The sequence below is a fragment of the Dendropsophus ebraccatus genome, chromosome 8 (assembly GCF_027789765.1).
Source record: "Dendropsophus ebraccatus isolate aDenEbr1 chromosome 8, aDenEbr1.pat, whole genome shotgun sequence".
NCBI classification, from domain to species: domain Eukaryota; kingdom Metazoa; phylum Chordata; class Amphibia; order Anura; family Hylidae; genus Dendropsophus; species Dendropsophus ebraccatus.
The window spans coordinates 24,324,359-24,343,694 of NC_091461.1; positions in this window are offsets into that span (position 1 = coordinate 24,324,359).

The following is a 19,336-nucleotide window of genomic DNA, read 5'->3' on the forward strand; positions in this document are numbered from 1 at the left end:
CACATTCTTTATATATGTTCAGTTAATAGATGATGGTCCCTGTCTGCATAGTCCAACCACATTGATGTCTAAAGGGGTTATCTAGCGTTAGAAAAACATGGCCGCTTTCTACCAGAGACACCACAACTTTTGTCTCCTGCTCCAATCATTTTAAAGGAACTGTTGCAAAACTCCACAAGTGGTGTTGGTTTTGGAAGAAAGTGGCCATGTTATTCTAACGCTGCTGGTGGTGCTGAAGGGAAGTTGGACATGTACTCTCAGGTTCACTTTTACAAGTAGGTATTTCCCCAAACCCTGTTTTCCTTCAGCAGGCCGTTAACATACTCTGCATATTTCCACAGTAAATATATATTTGAGCTGGTTACTTTTGCACATGCCTAAATAAGGTTGTAGACATGATAATATTGTTAGCAGAGGTTGTCCGATAACTTAACAAATAAAAAAGATAATTGATATCTTCCCACACTCTAAGGGTCCTATTCCACGGGCTGAGCAGGGCCCGATCAACGATGTAAACGACCGCCGATCTGCTAGATCGGCGCTCGTTTACTGGGCCTATTCCACGGCCCAACAATAGTTTAGCGAGGGCTGCAAGGACATCGTTACCGATGTCCTTGCAGCCCTTGTTTCATACATTACCTGTCCAGGCGCAGGTCTTCTCCTTCTCCCACGCTGCAGCAGCGGTGGTCCCGGCCTGCTCAGACAGGCAGCTCCGACAGGCAGCTCCTAAGCTCCTGCGGTGCGGGACCGGGAGAAGGAGAAGACCTGCGTCTGGACAGGTAATGTATGATGTTTTGAAAATGTTGGTCGTCCGCCGCGCACCGCTATTCCACATAGCGATGCGCGGGTGGCGACCGATGATTTTAGGTTTGAACCTAAATGAACGATCAGCCGATGACACGATCATCAGCTGATCGTTCTCACTATTGCACGGAGCGATAAGCGGCCAAATCGGGCCCATTCGACCAATTATCGCTCCATGGAATAGGCCCCTTAAGGGGAACAGGGTACATGGCTTTTGGAGGGGGCTTATGCAACCTAGAACACATGTCCCCCCCCCCCCCCCCCCGTTTTCCTAATTTTACACTTGTTCATCTATTGCTTGTATAATGATGCATGTATTATTGTATCTCTAATTTGTTTATTAGCCTTGTGTATCCGCTACCAGGCACAATTTTATTTTATTAGTTGATGGATTACAGAATTAAATTATCCCTCTTTGCTCAAGGGAAGGGCAATCCTTGTGCCATGGTTCCCTAGAGGTTTCCTCCACAGGGGTGTGTACCTCTCCTGAGTGCTGGTGGGTGAATTTTTTATGAGTTGAGGATTTGCTGTGTTTAGAGCCATTTTTAGAGCTTTTTCCTGAACATGTAGTTTTAAGTGATATCTTCATGGCCTTAAATTAAGTATGAAAATATATAAATAAATAAAAGATACAACATGTTGTATACACTGACATTGCTTTGGTTTGGCAGTTCAGTATTCAGATGGAAACAGCAGGAAAGTTATGGTGGATTAATTTTAACTAATAAAGGATGTTAAACCTTATGGTGGTGAACAGGCAAAGCTTTGAAAGTAGGCAGGCTTAAGGATGTCATTATGGTAATGTCATTCAGGGCGGGACATGGTGTTTAAGCACAGGAGTAAGGATGTTGAGTTGGTGCCCTTAAAGTGTACTGACTCTCATAGAATGGCATGCCAGTGCATGTCACCGTTTTATTGCTGCCTGGCCAGGTCTTGTATGTTAGACAGCTGGGGCTCTCACGGTATCCGTGAATTCCAGTGGCTGAGCACTGTACCTGACTCCTGTGATTGTTTAAGTCCTACAATTTAAATAAAGTTGTGTCCATTTTGACGACCAAAGGTGTTCTGTGCATTTATTTCATAGTCTGTGTTTACTGTAGTTGGAATTCTTGGGGGCATTCTGGTATCAATAAAACTATCACCCCAGGACATATAACTGACGAATATAGTGTTATTGTCAGGAATGTGCAGTGAGACTGGCATGAACTGGGCCTGTTTTTACTTTTTGCCTGACACACCCGCTTGCCTTTCAGCCTCCTGGCAATGCAGGAGTTACACTGCTCCCTGCTAGCCTTGATCGCTGCAGCTGAGCAGTGTTGTTTGATTGACACATCCCTTTGCCTGTCCGGAACCTTGAGGATCAGAGCGCTGGTCCAATGGGGATCCGGACCGGGCTCTTGCTCGTTTGGTTCTGAATTGGCTTGTTGACTTTATTGTGTTTGTCTGTCTGTTTTATTCTGTGTTTCACTTATTCAGTATAGGGAACGCCTTCGTGGTTGTCCGCAGCTGCCTAGGGCCAATTGAGGCAAGTAGGTAGGGACGGTGGGTGGGTTCAGGCTCAGGGCCCACTGTCTCGTTTTGTCCCTACCTCCCCGTCCTGACAGTTATCACTCACAGTTATGGCTTCAGCAGCTTTAGCCTTATTTACCACTGACCGAAAATGGAAAATATAAAAACTACAAATTGTGCCTCCAGCTCCCCGACTCCCACACATCATTCTCTGAAGTCACAGGAGGCTTCTTCGGATGTTGTCTCTGAGCTCTAGCCCCACCTCTGATGAACCAATACATTAACATCACCATCTCTCACCCTGTTATGTATATATGTGTGTGTGTGTGTGTGTGTATATATATATATATATATATATATATTTGACCAGGAAGAGACCGTAACACTCAAAGGTAGTGGAAAAAAAACTGGTGGTTTATTAGCCCAAACTGTGTTACTGCTTGAAAAAGACCTCATTGCGAGGTTGAAACGTTGCGGTTTGGGCTAATAAACCATCAGTTTTTTTTCACTACCTTCAAGTGCCACGGTCTCTTGCTGGTTATATACGCAAGCACCTGTGGTCGCAGGGGTGCTCACCAGTAGGCACCAAACTATTTAGTTTAAAAGAGTGCTGCACTACTGTTTTTTGATTTATATTTATTTGGCTATTTAGGGAAAAACAAGTGGTGTTAACAGCATGTTGCCTTGTGACAAATGATGCTACAGAAAGAGCAGATAGGGAACAATGCAGCAGGTGCTGCAATCAAAATGATTGTGCAGTGAAATAAGATGTTCTGCAACAACTTTCGGGGGGGGGGGGGGGGGGGGGGGGGGGGGGACTGGTAGACGTGTGAGGGAGGGAAGTAGACAGGACTGGAGGGCTGTGATAACCAGTTGAGGGAAAGCAATGCAGTTTGGGAATTGTAGTACTAAGCAACTGCTCAACCAAGAAGCGCAAACATGAAATACAAAACAAATGGATTTTTTGGTTTCAGAACTGGGGCAGACAGGTAAGCAATGCTATATGCTATCTACAGCAAGTTTATGGTTTTTACCTGATGTCAGAGTGCTCCTTTAAAGGAAGGCAAGGGCTCATCTCATAGCTAAAAATCATGTCTGTGGCCGACATACAGGGGCGCCGCAATCATGAGGCGACCTGAGTCGTCTGCCTCAGGCGGCGCCACCAGCTGTCTTCATGGGGGCGGCATTCCAGGGCCGCTTTAACCAGAGGGCACATGGTGCACGTGCACCGGGCCCACTGGTTAAAGGGGCCCCCCGAGCAGGCCGGCCGTTGCTATGTGCGACCAATGCGGTCGCACAGGGCTCCGGCCACCAGCCTGTCAGGGGGGAGCGCCATGGATGGGTAATCTACTTACCCCTCCATGGCGCCCCCTGCAGGGCCCCCCCGTCCGCCGCTGCCCCCGCCCGCCCGCTGCTGCTGCGGCGCGTCAGCGCTGCAGCAGCAGCGACACTGACAGAGAGAGAGCCATTGGCTCCCTCCCTGTCAGTCACTCACTCTTGTGGCCGCACTTCCTGCGGTCACAAGAGGCCGCGCTCTCCCTCTAGCGCCCGACGTCACTAGAGCGTCGGCGCGAGGGTAAGGGGAGTGCAGCCTCTTGTGTCCGCAGGAAGTGCGGCCACAAGAGGGAAGAGAAGAGGAACGCGTGGACCCAGGTGAGTAACAGTGTTTGTTTTTTTCAATGTTATATGGGAGGAGGAGCTATATACTATTGGGGAGCACAGGGGGCTATATACTATGGGGGGCAGAGGGGGCTATATACTATGGGGGAGAACGGGGGCTATATACTATGGGGGAGAACGGGGGCTATATACTATTGGGGAGCACAGGGGGCTATATACTATGGGGGAGCATAGGGGACTATATACTACTGGGGAGCACAGGGGTCTATATACTATGGGGAGCACAGGGAAGCTATATACTATGGGGGAGCACAGGGGGCTATATAGTACTGGGGAGCACAGGGGGCTATATACTACTGGGGAGCACAGGGAAGCTATATACTATGGGGGAGCACAGGGGAGCTATATACTACTGGGGAGCACAGGGGGTCTATATACTATGGGGAGCACAGGGGAGCTATATACTATGGGGGAGCACAGGGGAGCTATATACTACTTGGGAGCACAGGGGACTATATACTACTGGGGAGCACAGGGGTCTATATACTATGGGGAGCACAGGGAAGCTATATACTATGGGGGAGCACAGGGGAGCTATATACTACTGGGGAGCACAGGGGAGCTATATACTACTGGGGAGCACAGGGGGCTATATACTACTGGGGAGCACAGGGGGCTATATACTATGGGGGAGCACAGGGGGCTATATACTATGGGGGAGCACAGGGGAGCTATATACTATGGGGGAGCACAGGGGACTATATATTACTGGGGAGCACAGGGGTCTATATACTATGGGGAGCACAGGGAAGCTATATACTATGGGGGAGCACAGGGGAGCTATATATTACTGGGGAGCACAGGGGAGCTATATACTACTGGGGAGCACAGGGGGCTATATACTACTGGGGAGCACAGGGGAGCTATATACTATGGGGGAGCACAGGGGGCTATATACTATGGGGGAGCACAGGGGGCTATATACTATGGGGGAGCACAGGGGGCTATATACTATGGGGGAGCACAGGGGAGCTATATACTATTGTGGGAGAGCACAGGGGGGGCTATATACTACTGGGGAGAGTGCACAGGGGGGCTATATACTAATGGGGGAGCGCACAGGAGGGCTGTATATAACTGGAGGAGCACATGAGGGGCTATATACTACAGGGACACCTTAAAACTATGGAGGCACAGAGGGGTGTAACTATGTAGGAGTACAGAGGGGTGTAACTACTGTATAGAGGTACAAGGGACCTAACTACTGTATGTGTTGGAGCCTAAAATATTTGTCTGGCAGATTCTGGAGAGAAGATTCACAGCCAGGAGAAGACTTCAAGGTGGCCCAGGCTGGATGGAGAGAAAAAGAAAAGGTGACAGACTCTGATCGGAGAAGACGCCCCCGGTGAGTCACTGGATGTAACTGCACTCTGTTATAGGATTGTAGTGTTAGGGGTCATGATGTGGCGGTTTTATGTAATGGTATCATTGGTGATATCTTTCTGTTTTGTTTAGTGCAGTTTTTATGTAATATATAATCACTGTATGGTGGAAATAGTGTTATAAGGTAACTACTGTATGTATTGGGGCTCTTGATACAGTGTGGGGGCAAATTCAGTACATTATACAATGTGCCGAAAGGGAAGGGGGGGCCCACTCTTGAGGGCTGTGCACTGGGCCCACCAATGTATTAAAACGGCCCTGCGGCATTCAGTGGCAGACTATAATATGAGCGGTTCGGGCGGCCGCCCACATTATAATCCGCCACTGATTGTACCATGTACCGGAGTCCCCCTGCGCCCGGACAGCATCTGTAATGAGATGCTGTGAGCGGGGGAGACTGTATTCATAAGCGCCGCGCTGTAATAAATCAGCCGCGCGGTGCTGTTACTACAGCGCGGCGCTTATGAATACAGTCTCCCCCGCTCACAGCATCTCATTACAGATGCTGTCCGGGCGCGGGGGGACTCCGGTAAATGCATTCCACGTCCGTGATCCGTCAGGATCACGGAACGTGGGAATGCAGCCTTAGTCCCCCGGCTGATGTGCGGCTGCCGGAGGTGTCCCATCCTGTCCCCGGCAGCGCACGCATCAGAGAGATCCCCGTGCGCCGGAAGTCACAGCCACAGGCACACGGGGAGCTCTCTGATGCGCGCGCTGCCGGGGACAGGACGGGACACCCCGGGCAGCCGCACATCAGCCGGGACCAGACCAGAGAGGCTCGACGGGGGAACGGAGGGCAGGTGAGTTGTGTGCTGTTTTTTGTTTTTGTTTTATCTGCTGTGCAGGGGGGGGGGGGGGAGAGGGGGACCATATATAAGGTAGGGGGGGAAGAGGGGGGACCATCTATAAGGTAGGGGGGGAAGAGGGGGACCATCTATAAGGGAGGGGGGAAAGAGGGGGACCATCTATAAGGTAGGGGGGGAAGAGGGGGACGATCTATAAGGGGGGACCATCTATAAGGGAGGGGGAGAGGGAAGAGGGGGACCATCTATAGGGGGGGGGAAGGGGACCATCTATAAGGGAGGGGGGAAAGAGGGGGACCATCTATAAGGGGGGGACCATCTATAAGGGGGGGGAAAGAGGGGGGCCATCTATAAGGGAGGGGCGGGAGGGGGACTGTCTATAAGGGGGGGGGGGGGAGAGGGGGACCATCTATAGGGGGGGGAAGGGGACCATCTATAAGGGAGGGGGGAAAGAGGGGGACCATCTATAAGGGGGGGCCATCTATAAGGGAGGGGGGGAAAGAGGGGGACCATCTATAAGGGGGGGACCATCTATAAGGGAGGGGCGGGAGGGGGACTGTCTATAAGGGGGGGGGAAGAGGGGGACCATCTATAAGGGGGGGGGAAGAGGGGGACCATCTATAAGGGGGCATCTATAAGGGAGGGGGGAGAGGGGGACCATGTATAAGGGGGGGAGGGGGACCATCTTTAAGGGAGAGGGGACCATCTATAAGGGAGGGAGAGGGGGACCATCTATAAGGGAGAGGGGACCATCTATAAGGGGGGGAAGAGGGGGACCATCTATAAGGGGGGGAGAGAGGGAAGAGGGGGACCATCTATAAGGGGGGGGAGAGGGGGACCATCTATAAGGGGGGGGGGAGAGAGAGGGAAGAGGGGGACCATCTATAAGGGGGGGGGGAAGAGGGGGACCATCTATAAGGGAGGGGAAAGAGGGGGACCATCTATAAGGGGGAAAGAGGGGAGAGGGGGACCATCTATAAGGGGGAAAGAGGGGGGAGGGGGACCATCTATAAGGGAGGGGAAAGAGGGGGACCATCTATAAGGGAGGGGGGAGAGGGGGACCATCTATAAGGGAGGGGGGAGAGGGGGACCATCTATAAGGGAGGGGGGAGAGGGGGACTATCTATAAGGGGGGGGGGGAGAGGGGGACCATCTATAAGGGAGGGGGGAGAGGGGGACCATCTATAAGGGAGGGGGGAGAGGGGGACTATCTATAAGGGGGGGGGGAGAGGGGGACCATCTATAAGGGGGGGGGACCATCTATAAGGGGGGGAAGAGGGGGACCATCTATAAGGGGGGAGGAGGGGGACCATCTCCTAAAAGATCAGCACCCTCCTCTCCTGACATTCTCTGTGCTGCTGTGACCTGTCCTAAAAGATCAGCACCCTCCTCTCCTGACATCCTCTGTGCTGCTGGGACTTCTCCTATAGGATTAGCACCCTCCTCTCCTGACATCCTCTGTGCTGCTGGGACCTCTCCTATAGGATTAGCACCCTCATCTCCTGACATCCTCTGTGCTGCTGGGACCTCTCCTATAGGATTAGCCCCCTCCTCTCCTGACATCCTCTGTGCTGCTGGGACCTCTCCTATAGGATTAGCCCCCTCCTCTCCTGACATCCTCTGTGCAGAAAGGGACCAAACATTATGTTTATTGGGGACAGCAGTGGGGGGGGGGGCAGTAGTGGATTAAAATGTGGGCGGATTGACGGGGGGGGGGGGGGGGGGGGGGGGGGGGGCGTCATTCTATAGTTCGCCTCGGGCAGCAGAGAGGCTAGAATCACCCCTGCCGACATAAAGACCAGAATGGGCCAGCAAAGGACACTTCAGAGGTATGCTCACATGAGGCGGGTACAATGTGGATTTTTCATCCAAATTTTGCAGGAAAAATTGATATGATTCTAACAAATCTCTAGGAATCCACATGGAAAATTCACAGCATGTCAATTTATGTTGAAATTCCATTATGCCTTATTGCAGAAAAATCTGCAACTATGTATTTTTCCAGATTTCTCTATGAATTACCTGGGGGACAGCAGTAGTAAGTCCACACTGCCTAGATATAGATAGAGAGTGCAGACATTGGAAGAGTGCTCATTTATTACACAATTCCCAATTAAAGCGGAGGGGTCATTTGTCATGATAAGTGAGGCTGATACAAAACAGTCATGTAGTATGGACCTTACAATATATAGCATGCTCCTAGAACATTCTAGAGGCCTTGCTTCCAATTTGGTTTATGAACTCGCCTGGGTGACATGTTCCCCGTCAGCTGGATTAATAGTGCAGCATGGTTAATGGGCTGCAGGGCACAGCACAGGGATATTTATTGCACTGGTGCAGCATCACAATACTACTAGTATATATGATTAGTATACAAGGCTGGGTGATGTATCTAAGCCTCTCAGCGGAGGTCAGCGCAGAAGGCAGGAGGATTTAACAAAGTGATGTTATGCGGAGAGATTATTAAGGTGACTGAAGGTATTATAGCGTCCTGTCCCACAATACACTGCAAGGCCTCCTTACCCTCCTTATACTCAGCACTGTGGCTTCCCCCTATGCACAAGCTGTATAAGAATATGTGCAAGCTTGGCTATCGTCTTGTACACTTCAGCAGTTTATGGAAGTGTTTGGTCACATATATAAACTGGTTGGAGCCAAGCGCTGACATTGTTAATAGTTTCATATAATATTATGGTAAACAGCACAGAAGACAGTAGCGTTTGTGACGGTGATGCTGCCTGCACAGACCCTGTATGACAAATCACTAAATCTTTGTTATAATATTCATATTACTAACGTATAGGTGCTCCATGGTGGCAAAAATCTGAGATGCATGCTTAAAGGGGTATTCCGCTCAGGTAAAGTACATGTTGAATCAGCCCCCCCTCGTGGAGGCTAACAATTTCTTCCATACTTGTTATTCTCTTTTCAGTCCCCTAACCCCAGTTCTGAGTCTGCAGATTTCTGTTGAAGATACAGAAAACTGTGTGTGAGCTGTTCTCTCCGTCTCTGCTCTGATCTCCCCCCTCCCCTCTCCCTTCTGAGACAGCTGATGTAAACAGTGTCCCTGGCCGGCTGTCTCTGCACTCTGTAATGCTGGGAGGGTTAATCATAGTGAGGTCACCAGCAACTTGACCTCAGATAAAACCTCCCGGCATTACACAGTGGAGAGACAGCCGGCCAGGGACACTGTTTACATCAGCTGTCTCGGAAGAAAGGGGAAGGAGGGAGATCAGAGCAGAGAGGGAGAGAACAGCTCACACACAGATTTCTGTGTTTTCAGCAGAAAGCAGCAGCTCAGAACTGGGGGACGGGGACTGAATAGATAATAACAAGCATGGAATGAATTGTTAGTCTCTAGGAGGTGGAAGGATTAAAAAATTTATTTTACCTGTGCAGAATACCCCTTTAAAAGGTTTATGCAGGATTAGAAAAACATAGTTGTTTTTTTTTTACAGAAATAGCACAGCTCTTGATACATTTTACCTTAACTAATACATTTTAATGATCCCTCAGGACGAAAGAACAATTTTTGCCGTATAGTTATATGGAGGATTACCGTATATAATTAAAGCAAATCTTCAGCTGTGAGACATATTGGGTCTCTAGGGTTTTTAAAGGGAAATAAACAGCAGGTTAGAAGAATCTAACCTGCTGTTATGTTCCCATAGCGCATCTTACCTTCATCCTCAGTGCCGTTTTCCTGAAATCCTCTGTTTCATTAATTTGCTAATTAGACCCTTGGCTCACCGATCCGCCCGCCTGCCCGTCCCTTCTCATAAATATCTACCGGGGATCTACAACACTGCAGAGAAAAGCATGAATATTCATGAAGAGGGACGGGATGGTTAGGCCAAGGGCTGTAGTCCCACCCCCATTAAACCAAATTACCTAATTAACATATCAGTAACACAGAGGATTGCAGAAAAACGGCATTGAGGATAAGGGTAAGAAAATTACCCTTATTCGCGATGTCCCATGTGCTAGGGAAATGTAGCAGCAGGTTAGTCTTCTAGCCTGCCATCAGTCTCCCTTTAAGGGTATGTGCACACTACAGGATCCGTGCAGATAACTTCCAGCCGATTCTGCCACTCCCTTCCCCCTTGCTCCCGCTTGAAGTTCCACCAGTCCTATAGGCTCAATTCTATGCTAAGGCAGACTCTGCCATTTCAATTCTATGGGCAGATGGCGGAATCATAGAATGGAACCTATGGGACGTGCAGAACTTCCAAGACTTCACGGAATTCACTGGAAGTTACAGCTGAACCACCATTCAAACTGTGTTTTTATAGGATTTGTTTTTCTTTTTTGTTTTTTTAAATTACATTTAAAGACCAAAAATTCTTTTTAAGTCTATAAACCCACACACCTTATATGCAGCGTATTTACTACTGCGATACGCAGCAAATACGCAGCAGATTAGATCTAAATAACTGAACACAGCATCAAATCTTCACCATGACATCTGCTGCGTATTTGCTGCGTATTTGCTGTGTATACGGTGTGTGGGTTTATACCCTAGAAATGAATGGTGTAATGTTCAGGAATTCAAATATCACACAGCACAGCCCTAACCAGCCAATCCCAGCACACATGCAAATAGCTAAAATGTAGCAGCCAATAGAAACTTGCAGGTCTTTTACTCTACGCCTGAGAACATCAAGGCAGTCATATGTCCCCTAATGACCAATAGAAGATGGCAGGTCCTTTGATTTTGCCTTAATGACATAAATAAAGGTTTCAACAATTCAAGCAATTTTATAAGGCCACTGTGGAGGTCACTGTTAAAAGGTCAGTATCAAAGTCGCTCTTAAAGGGATGACACCAAAGTTACTATTCAAGGGGCGGTACCAATGTTGCTCTTTAAGGGGCGGTACCAAAGTCACTCTTCAAGGGGCGGCACCAAAGTCGCTCTTAAAGGGACAGTACATAATTTGCTCTTAAAGGGAGGGTATCAAGGGTTAAAGTTTCTCTTAAAAGAAAGTCACCGTTAAGGGGCGTTTTTTGCAAGCACTATGTTTTTTCTCCTGAAAATGCACATCTGTATTGCACATTCTTAGTAACTGGGAAAGCAATATAGGCCTCTAGCACACAGGTGTCAAACTTGTGGTCCTCTAACTGTGGCAAAACTACAACTCCCATCATGCCTGGACAGCCAAAGCTTTGGCTTGATGGGAATTGTAGTTTTGCACCAGCTGGAGAGCCACGTAACTCCCCTGCTCTGGCAGATAAGAGAAATAACTCGTAAGCCATTAAGAATAATAACCTATTCTACAAACCTTCCTCACATTACATTACAGCACTCATCATGGCTCCCCACTGACCTCTTCGCTGAAAGATTCAGAAACATTTTCATCCAAAATAATTAAGCTGAAAATTTGTTTTACCTAATTATATTTTTGCTAATGGTTTCCCAGATCCAGATGTCAGAGTATATAAAAGACATAGAGTAAAAAGCAAAAAAACACATGAATATCTCACATCACTTTCTGCTTAAAGGTATAGGCCACTCTCATGAATTACAAGGGACTGGGATCATTATCATCAATGACACCTCATTTAAATTCATATATTTTGGTGTCACTGTTTATATAAACAAAGTGAAATATTCTGGTTTTTGGCACTGACTTCTGAAGGTCACACACACAATGCAGTGGCGTATTTACTGCTTTCTGCAGCTCTCTTGTTAGCTTTGATGTGTAGACAGGGACCAGGTCAGCAGAGTCATCTCATTACCATTAGAGGGCAGATGATATAATGGCAGATGACAACTCTATTGTCCAACTGGAGCTTTGATATAGCAGGATAGGAACATAACAACCCCTGAAAATAATTATGGACGTCCACATCATCACCCAGATTTAACAAAATCTTAACAAATAAACAAATCATAGATATGATACAAAAAAGCTTGTATATTCAGGGTCCATTCACACGTACAGGATATACAGAATTTATTTATGTAAGTAAATGATGGAACACATCAAATCTGCTACAGATCCTGTATGTGTAAATGAACCCTTAAAGGGGTATTCCATTCAAGCATAACGTTTGCTATGTTGCCGCCCATGGTGAGACTAACAACTCCTTCCGTACTTGTTATCTATTCAGTTCTGACCTGCTTCTTTCTGCTGAAGACAGAAAAATCTGCGTGTGAGCTTTTCTCTATGTCTCCCTATCCTCCCCCTCCCTTCTGAGACAGCTGATGTAACCAAGTCCCTGGCTGGCTTTATCTGCAACTCTGTAGCTTCTCTGTAATGCTGGGGTTGTTAATCTGAGGTCAAGTTGTCAATTAACTTATTGTGATTAATCCTCCCAGCATTACAGAAGCTACAACGTTGGAGACAAAGCCTGCCATGGACTTGTTTTCATCAGCCATTTGAGAAGGTAGGGGGAGCAGTAGCGGATTATAATAGGTCCTTTTGGGGCGGTAGGTTGGGGGGCCCAAGCTTGGTCAACAGCCCGGGGCCTATTGTGATGATTTTTCGGCACGCAGAGTTCTGATGCGGGTGCATCAGCGCACCCGCATCAGAACTCACCACAGCACACTATGAAGCAAGCGGCCGGAGCCTCTCCCTTCATAGTATGCACTGACATGTTCTGTCAGTTGTTTGCAGTGCCGCTAGGGGTCCCGGCTGGAACGTATACTTTGCGTATACGCTCCGGCCGGGACCCTATAGACAGCAAGCCAACGTATTTTTCTGTATTAACTACGGCCGTTGTTGTAATTGGCAACAATGACTGTAGAAATATGAAAAAATATGTGTGAACATAGCCTCAATATGTTATCCAGGCTTTAAAAGTATAGCTGCTTGCTTCTAGAAATAGTGCCACTCTTGTCATCAGTTTAAGTGAGGTTTTGCAGCTCAGTTCCAATGAAGTGAATGGAGCAAAGTTGTAATACCACACACAACCAGGGGACGATGGTGGTGTCAGAGAGGTGTTCCCGAGACCCTGAAGTGCTGCAATGCCTCCTCGCTTTACCTCCTATTCCTATCCCTGCTTGATTGATTGGCAGCTGCAAGCTGAGCCCTAAGCAAGATCAGGAGGCATTGCAGCTTGCACAAATTTAGGAACGCCTCTTTGACTCTTTGCACCAGAGAATAAAAGGATGTTTCTATGTTCTGGAAGCACAGACAGATATATGAAAGATACTATGGGGGAGATTTATCAAACTAGTGTAAAGTGAGACTGGCTCAGTTGCCCCTAGCAACCAATCAGATTCCACCTTTCATTCCTCACAGACTCTTTGGAAAGTGAAAAGTGGAATCTGATTGGTTGCTAGGGGCAACTGGGCCACTTTCACTTTAAACCATGTTTGATGAATCTCCCCCATGCGTTTACTTGACCTACCAGATATCTAACAAGTGTCAGCTGTTTGGAAAATAAATTGCAGCTGACTTCACTTTAATGTTCATCAGTGTTTGATAATTGGGATCTAATGGTGCGTTTACACAGAGAGATTTATCTGACAGATCTTTGAAGCCAAAGCCAGGAACAGACTATAAACAGGGTGCAGGTCATAAAGGAAAGACTGAGGTTTCTCCTCTTTTCAAATACATTCCTGGCTTTGTCTTAAAAAATCTGTCAGATAAATCTGCCTGTGTAAAAGCACCATTAGGGTCCATTTACACTGAAAGATTATCTGACACATTATCTGCCAAAGATTTAAAGCCAAAGCCAGGAACAGACTATAAACAGAGATTTGGTCATAAAGGAAAGCCTGAGATTTCTCCTCTTTTCAAATCCACTCCTGGCTTTTGCTTTAAATCTTTGGCAGATAATCTGTCAGATAATCTTTCTGTGTAAATGGACTCTAATGCTGGGTTTACACGGAACGATCATCGTCCGAATTTGCACGATAACGATATTTGAACGATAATCGTACGTGTAAACGAGGCGAACGATCGAACGATGAGCGAAAAATCGTTCATTTTGATCTTTTGACAGGTTCTTAAATCGTCGTTCTCAAAAAATTCGCTGATCGTTCCGTGTAAACCGTCGTCCGCGCGATAGTCCGGCCGCCCGCCGCTCCGCCCGGCCCCCCGCTCATCCGCAGCCCCCTGCGCCGCCTCGATCGCCACCCCCGCCGCCGCTCTGATCACCACCCCTGTCGCCGCTCCGATCGCCAACCCCGCCGCCGTTCCGATCGCCGGTGCTCCGATCGCCACCCCCGCCGCCGCTCTGATCGACCCCGCCGCCGCTGCTCCGATCGCCACCCCCGCTCCGATCACCCTGGCCGCATACTTTACCTGCTCCGCATAGCAGGTCTTCTACATCCCCGGCTCCCCTCTTCACTGCACTAATTGGCTGAAGAGGGGAACCGGGAATTTCAAACAGCTCCTCTTCAGCTTTGAAGACCTGCTACGCGGAGCAGGTAACGTATGCTCGTGGCTGGAGCGGCAGGGGTGATCGGAGCGGCATCGATCAGAGCGGGGGGGGGGGGGGGCGATCGGAGCGGCGGGGGGGGGCGATCGGAGCGGCGGCAATCGGAGCAGGGGCGGCGGGGGTGGCGATGGGAGCGGCAGCGGGGGTGGCGATGGGAGCGGCAGGGGTGGCGATGGGAGCGGCTGGGGTGGCGATGGGAGTGGCGGGGGTGGCGATCGGGGCGGCGCAGGGGGCGGGCTGCGGGCGGGCCCGGGCGCGCGATTGCAAAACGATCGCCAAATGATTTTTCCGTACGATATATCCTACCGTCTAAACACTGATCGTTATTAAAAAAAAATCGTTACTTCGAAATCGTTAATCGTGCGATCGGGCCAATAATCGCCTCGTGTAAACTTAGCATAATTGTTGGGACAATCACTAAAATGACGGGCAAGCTAGCAAAGCACTATATTACTTTCCACTCTTTTTTTCAAAGGCCAAAGAATATCCTTATGGCCTCCATCTAGCTGGTGTCAGAATGCTTCCATTGGAAGATCATATCTGTAAATGAATACCATATTCATCTCTGGGTGACAAATTTTAATATATGGGATACCCTGCAGATTTTCCTTCCAGTGATGTCACTGTCCATTTACAGACACTATCCCCAGGGCTTCCTGAGGAAGTAATGCAGGGGCCTCCTTCCTGTCGTGCTCCTGAACTCCCTCCAGAGTGGTGGTACTGGAGACAACTGACCAACAAGCAGGGTGCAATCAGTTGTGTATTGGGTGGCTATCAGAGACCATACTAGAGTATACTTACAGGTAATCCCACTTAAAGCTCTGAACTTGCAGCTCCACAAGCCAGCATGTCAGGAAAAAAAGACTGAATATATATATTTTTGTAGTCATTCAATCTAGCAGATCAGCGTAGTTAGGTTTACATAAAACTACAATTACCAGGAGAACAGAGCTACTATTTATGGAGGACTATATTCTCAGGAATAGAAAGAAGTTGCTGAGAGGTTGCCAGGAGGACATAAAGGATTTGTAGTCCTTGAGCTCTATTTGGCTGAATTCACATAATCATGACTTCATGGAGATTTATTGTAGTACACCCAAACTGCAAAAGTCAATATTACACGGGATGATCTGGAGGAGCAAGCGAGCGCCGACCTATCAGCTCATTGCTCGCTTGCTTCTCATTCCCCAAGCTGTGGGAGGGGCTGCGGGAGGGGGGCCAGGAGCTGTGGGAGGGGTTGCAGGAGCTGTGGGAGGGGTTGCAGGAGGGGGCCCAGGAGCTGGGGGAGGTGCTGCAGGAGGGGGGGGTCAGGAGCTGGGAGAGGGGCTGCAGGTGGGGGGGGGGGCAGGAGCTGTGGGAGGGGCTGCAGGAGGGGGTGCCAGGAGCTTTGGGAGGGGTTGCATTAGGGGGGGCCAGGAGCTGGGGGAGGGACTGCAGGAGGGGGGGCAGAAGCTGCGGGAGGGGCTCCCTGGATGATCTAACGATAGGAGATCCCTTACACAAGAAATAATCACACCTGATAATAAATAAACAAACTACACACACGCTGCACACACACACGCTGCACACACACACACTGCACACACATGCGCTGCACACACACACGCTGCACACACATACACATGCTGCGAACGCACACACACTGCACACACACACAAGGCTCAGCTAAAATCACATTTAGGATCTGCTCAGCAAAAGTTCTGGGAGATTCCCTTGACTCATACTGAACTTGCACAGTGCACACTAAACACCCCATAAACCCAAGATTACAAGTTATGACTTATCCATAGAACAGGGGATAAGTGTCTGGCTGTCCAATGGGACCTCACCAGTTACAAACTTGCCTCATGTAAATGCAGTGGAGGTCAAGAATGAATGCTGTTTACCTATTCACTATGTATAGGAATGGTGGAGTTCAGTGTTTTGGGCTATTTTTTGGCAATTCCATATGGAGCTGCAGTGCCTGAACACAACTGCATTCACACAGGGGTAAGGGGCCCACACTAATGACATATTTATCACCTATCCTGTGGAGAGTATATCAGTTGATATCTTGGGATAATCCCTTTGATTTTTTTTGGTTTTAACATAAGTGGCGGCAGTGTCAGGGGTCCACAGTTTGCACCAAGAAAGAATAATTCTTATATGGTACTGCTTATAAGGAAAGCAGCCATTTTGTTCTAATCTTGAACATCTTCACTTACTCTGTTCCATATATTTATATCTCCCACCTTTAGAGTGACTCTGTACCCACAATCTGGCCCCCAAAACCGCTTGCACCTTTGGATAGCTGCTTTTGATCCAAGATCTGTCCTGGGGTCCGTTCGGCAGGTGATGCAGTTATTGTCCTAAAAAACAACTTTTAAACTTGCAGCCCCGTGCCCAATGGCCGGGGCTTACAGTGTGTATGCATTAGGCTGGCACAACCTCTCTGTCCCTCCTCCCAACCTTCCTCATCATTAGGAATTTTCCAGGCAGATTGTCTCCTATTCATCAGCTGTGTGAAAACTGAACATGGGCTGGATCGTTAAAGCACCTGTGCAATGTTCAGACGGTAGAAAATGTTCCAGTGGCATTCCTAATGATGAAGAGGGTGGGGAGTAGGGACGGAGGGGTGGTGCAAGGTTAGGGCACAGACATTCTAAGCCCCGGCCGTTGGGCACAAGGCTGCAAGTTTAAAAGTTGTTTTTTAGGACAATAACTGCATCACCTGCCGAACGGACCCCAGGACAGATCTTGCATTAAAAGCAGCTATCCGAAGGTACAAGTGGTTTGGGGGGGGGGGGGGGGGGGGTGCAGATTGTGGGTACAGAGTCACTTTAAAGGGGTGCCCCAATTCTACAGATTGATTGACTGTATTCAAAAATCTGATCTCTTTAATATATTAGGGAGTCACTGTATATGCATTTTTTTAATATTAATTAATATTAATATTAATCTTAATTTCATCCTTCCCCCTGCAGAACATAAGATGCATAATACCAGGCAGTACGTGAGCGGCAATGTATATGTGTGGTGGAGAAGAGAAGGATCTGATGAGTATGTCTTGTGTTAGAGAGGGGGCAGGATTCAGCACCCCTCTCTTGTCCGTGCAGCGCTCTGTAGCCTCAGCTTGTGTATTAACATATACAAAGGTCTCTTTGTTCTGCTTTTTTTTATCATTTGAGTTGTTGAAGCGGATAAGCAAAGGCTGAAAAGTGTGCCACCATTTATGTCACACGACTCGCTGAAAAGCTCCTTCTTTCAGCATGTAAATTTACATAGTACTCAGTGTACTTCTAACACTGTCATCAGGGGATGCAGTCATCTACTGCGTGTGTACCTTCATATAATAGAGATAGATAGATAGATAGACAGACAGACAGACAGACAGACAGACAGATAGATAATATATAATAGATAGGTAGATAGATATATAGAAAGATAGATAGATGATATTAGATAGATAGATAGATAGATAGATAGATAGATAGATAGGAGATAGATAGATAGATAGATAGATAGATAGATAGATAGATAGATAGATAGAAAGATGGGTAGGAGATAGATATATGCTTAAACAAAGAAAAGAGGACAATTTTCCCAGTACTGCAGTACTGTTATTTTACATGCTATTGGGGTTCCAAGAAAATCCAGACGAACACCTTGCAAAGTATTGGATTGTCTGCCTGTCATTCATCCCCTCCGAGTGCACTGACAGGCAGAGAGCGGTGACTACACACGGACAGGGAGCCGCCCAGATGACTACCAGGCCTGTCTAATGAACTGGAAAATTGTCTAGGCCTGTCTAAGGAACTGGAAAACTGTCTAGGCCTGTCTAATGAACTGGAAAACTGTCTAGGCCGGTCTAATGAACTGGAAAACTGTCTAGGCCGGTCTAATGAACTGGAAAACTGTCTAGGCCTGTCTAGGGAACTGGAAAACTGTCTAGGTTACATACCTATGCTTGGCCTAGCACTCTAACTAGACAAGACAGAGTACAGATGTCCTAATTCCCCAGGTCATGTCAGGACTAACCTGGAAAGTTCACTAAATCTAAGGAGAGGGGTTGGATTTAATTTGTTTTGTTGCAGTGATTGGGCGAAACCACGTCAGCATTCAATGTTTAATAGATATCACTGCAACAGGGGTAACATCCGGCAGCTATTGATCATTGCCTAAAACATGCTCCTGCCCCCCCCCCCTCTTGTCTGCGGAAGTTAGGCTGGGTTCACACTGTGTTTTCAGCATCCGTTTAACGGATCCGTTTTTTTTTAACGGTCAAAAAAGTAGTGTCAACAGTACTTTATTGTGCGTCCAAAAAACGCATCCGTTTTGATCCGTTTTTTTTTATAATGGAAGTCAATGGAAAAACGGATCAAAGACGGATGCACACAAATGCATCCGTTTTTTGCAATAAAAACGGATCCGTTAAACGGATGCTAAAAACGCAGTGTAAACCTAGCCTTATCAGCAGAGACGGTCAGAGGGAGGAAATGGAGCGCTGGAGGGCAGAAGAAGTAGGACCTTTTCTGCTCTCCAGATAACCCCTTTAATTCTTGCACTGGGAATATACCTCAGTGCATGCTGTTTAGCAGTGTAATAAGTGAAATAGCAGCACATAAAAAACATACAATACCTGGGAACAGGTTAAGGTGCTTACCAAGGTATTCCTCAGCCACACAACAACTTTAGGCTGGGATAAGGGTACCAGGACACTGCAAGTAATGCAAACCTAGCTTTTTTGTGGGACTATAAGGGGTGCAGAGGGAGCAGTCACATCTACATTT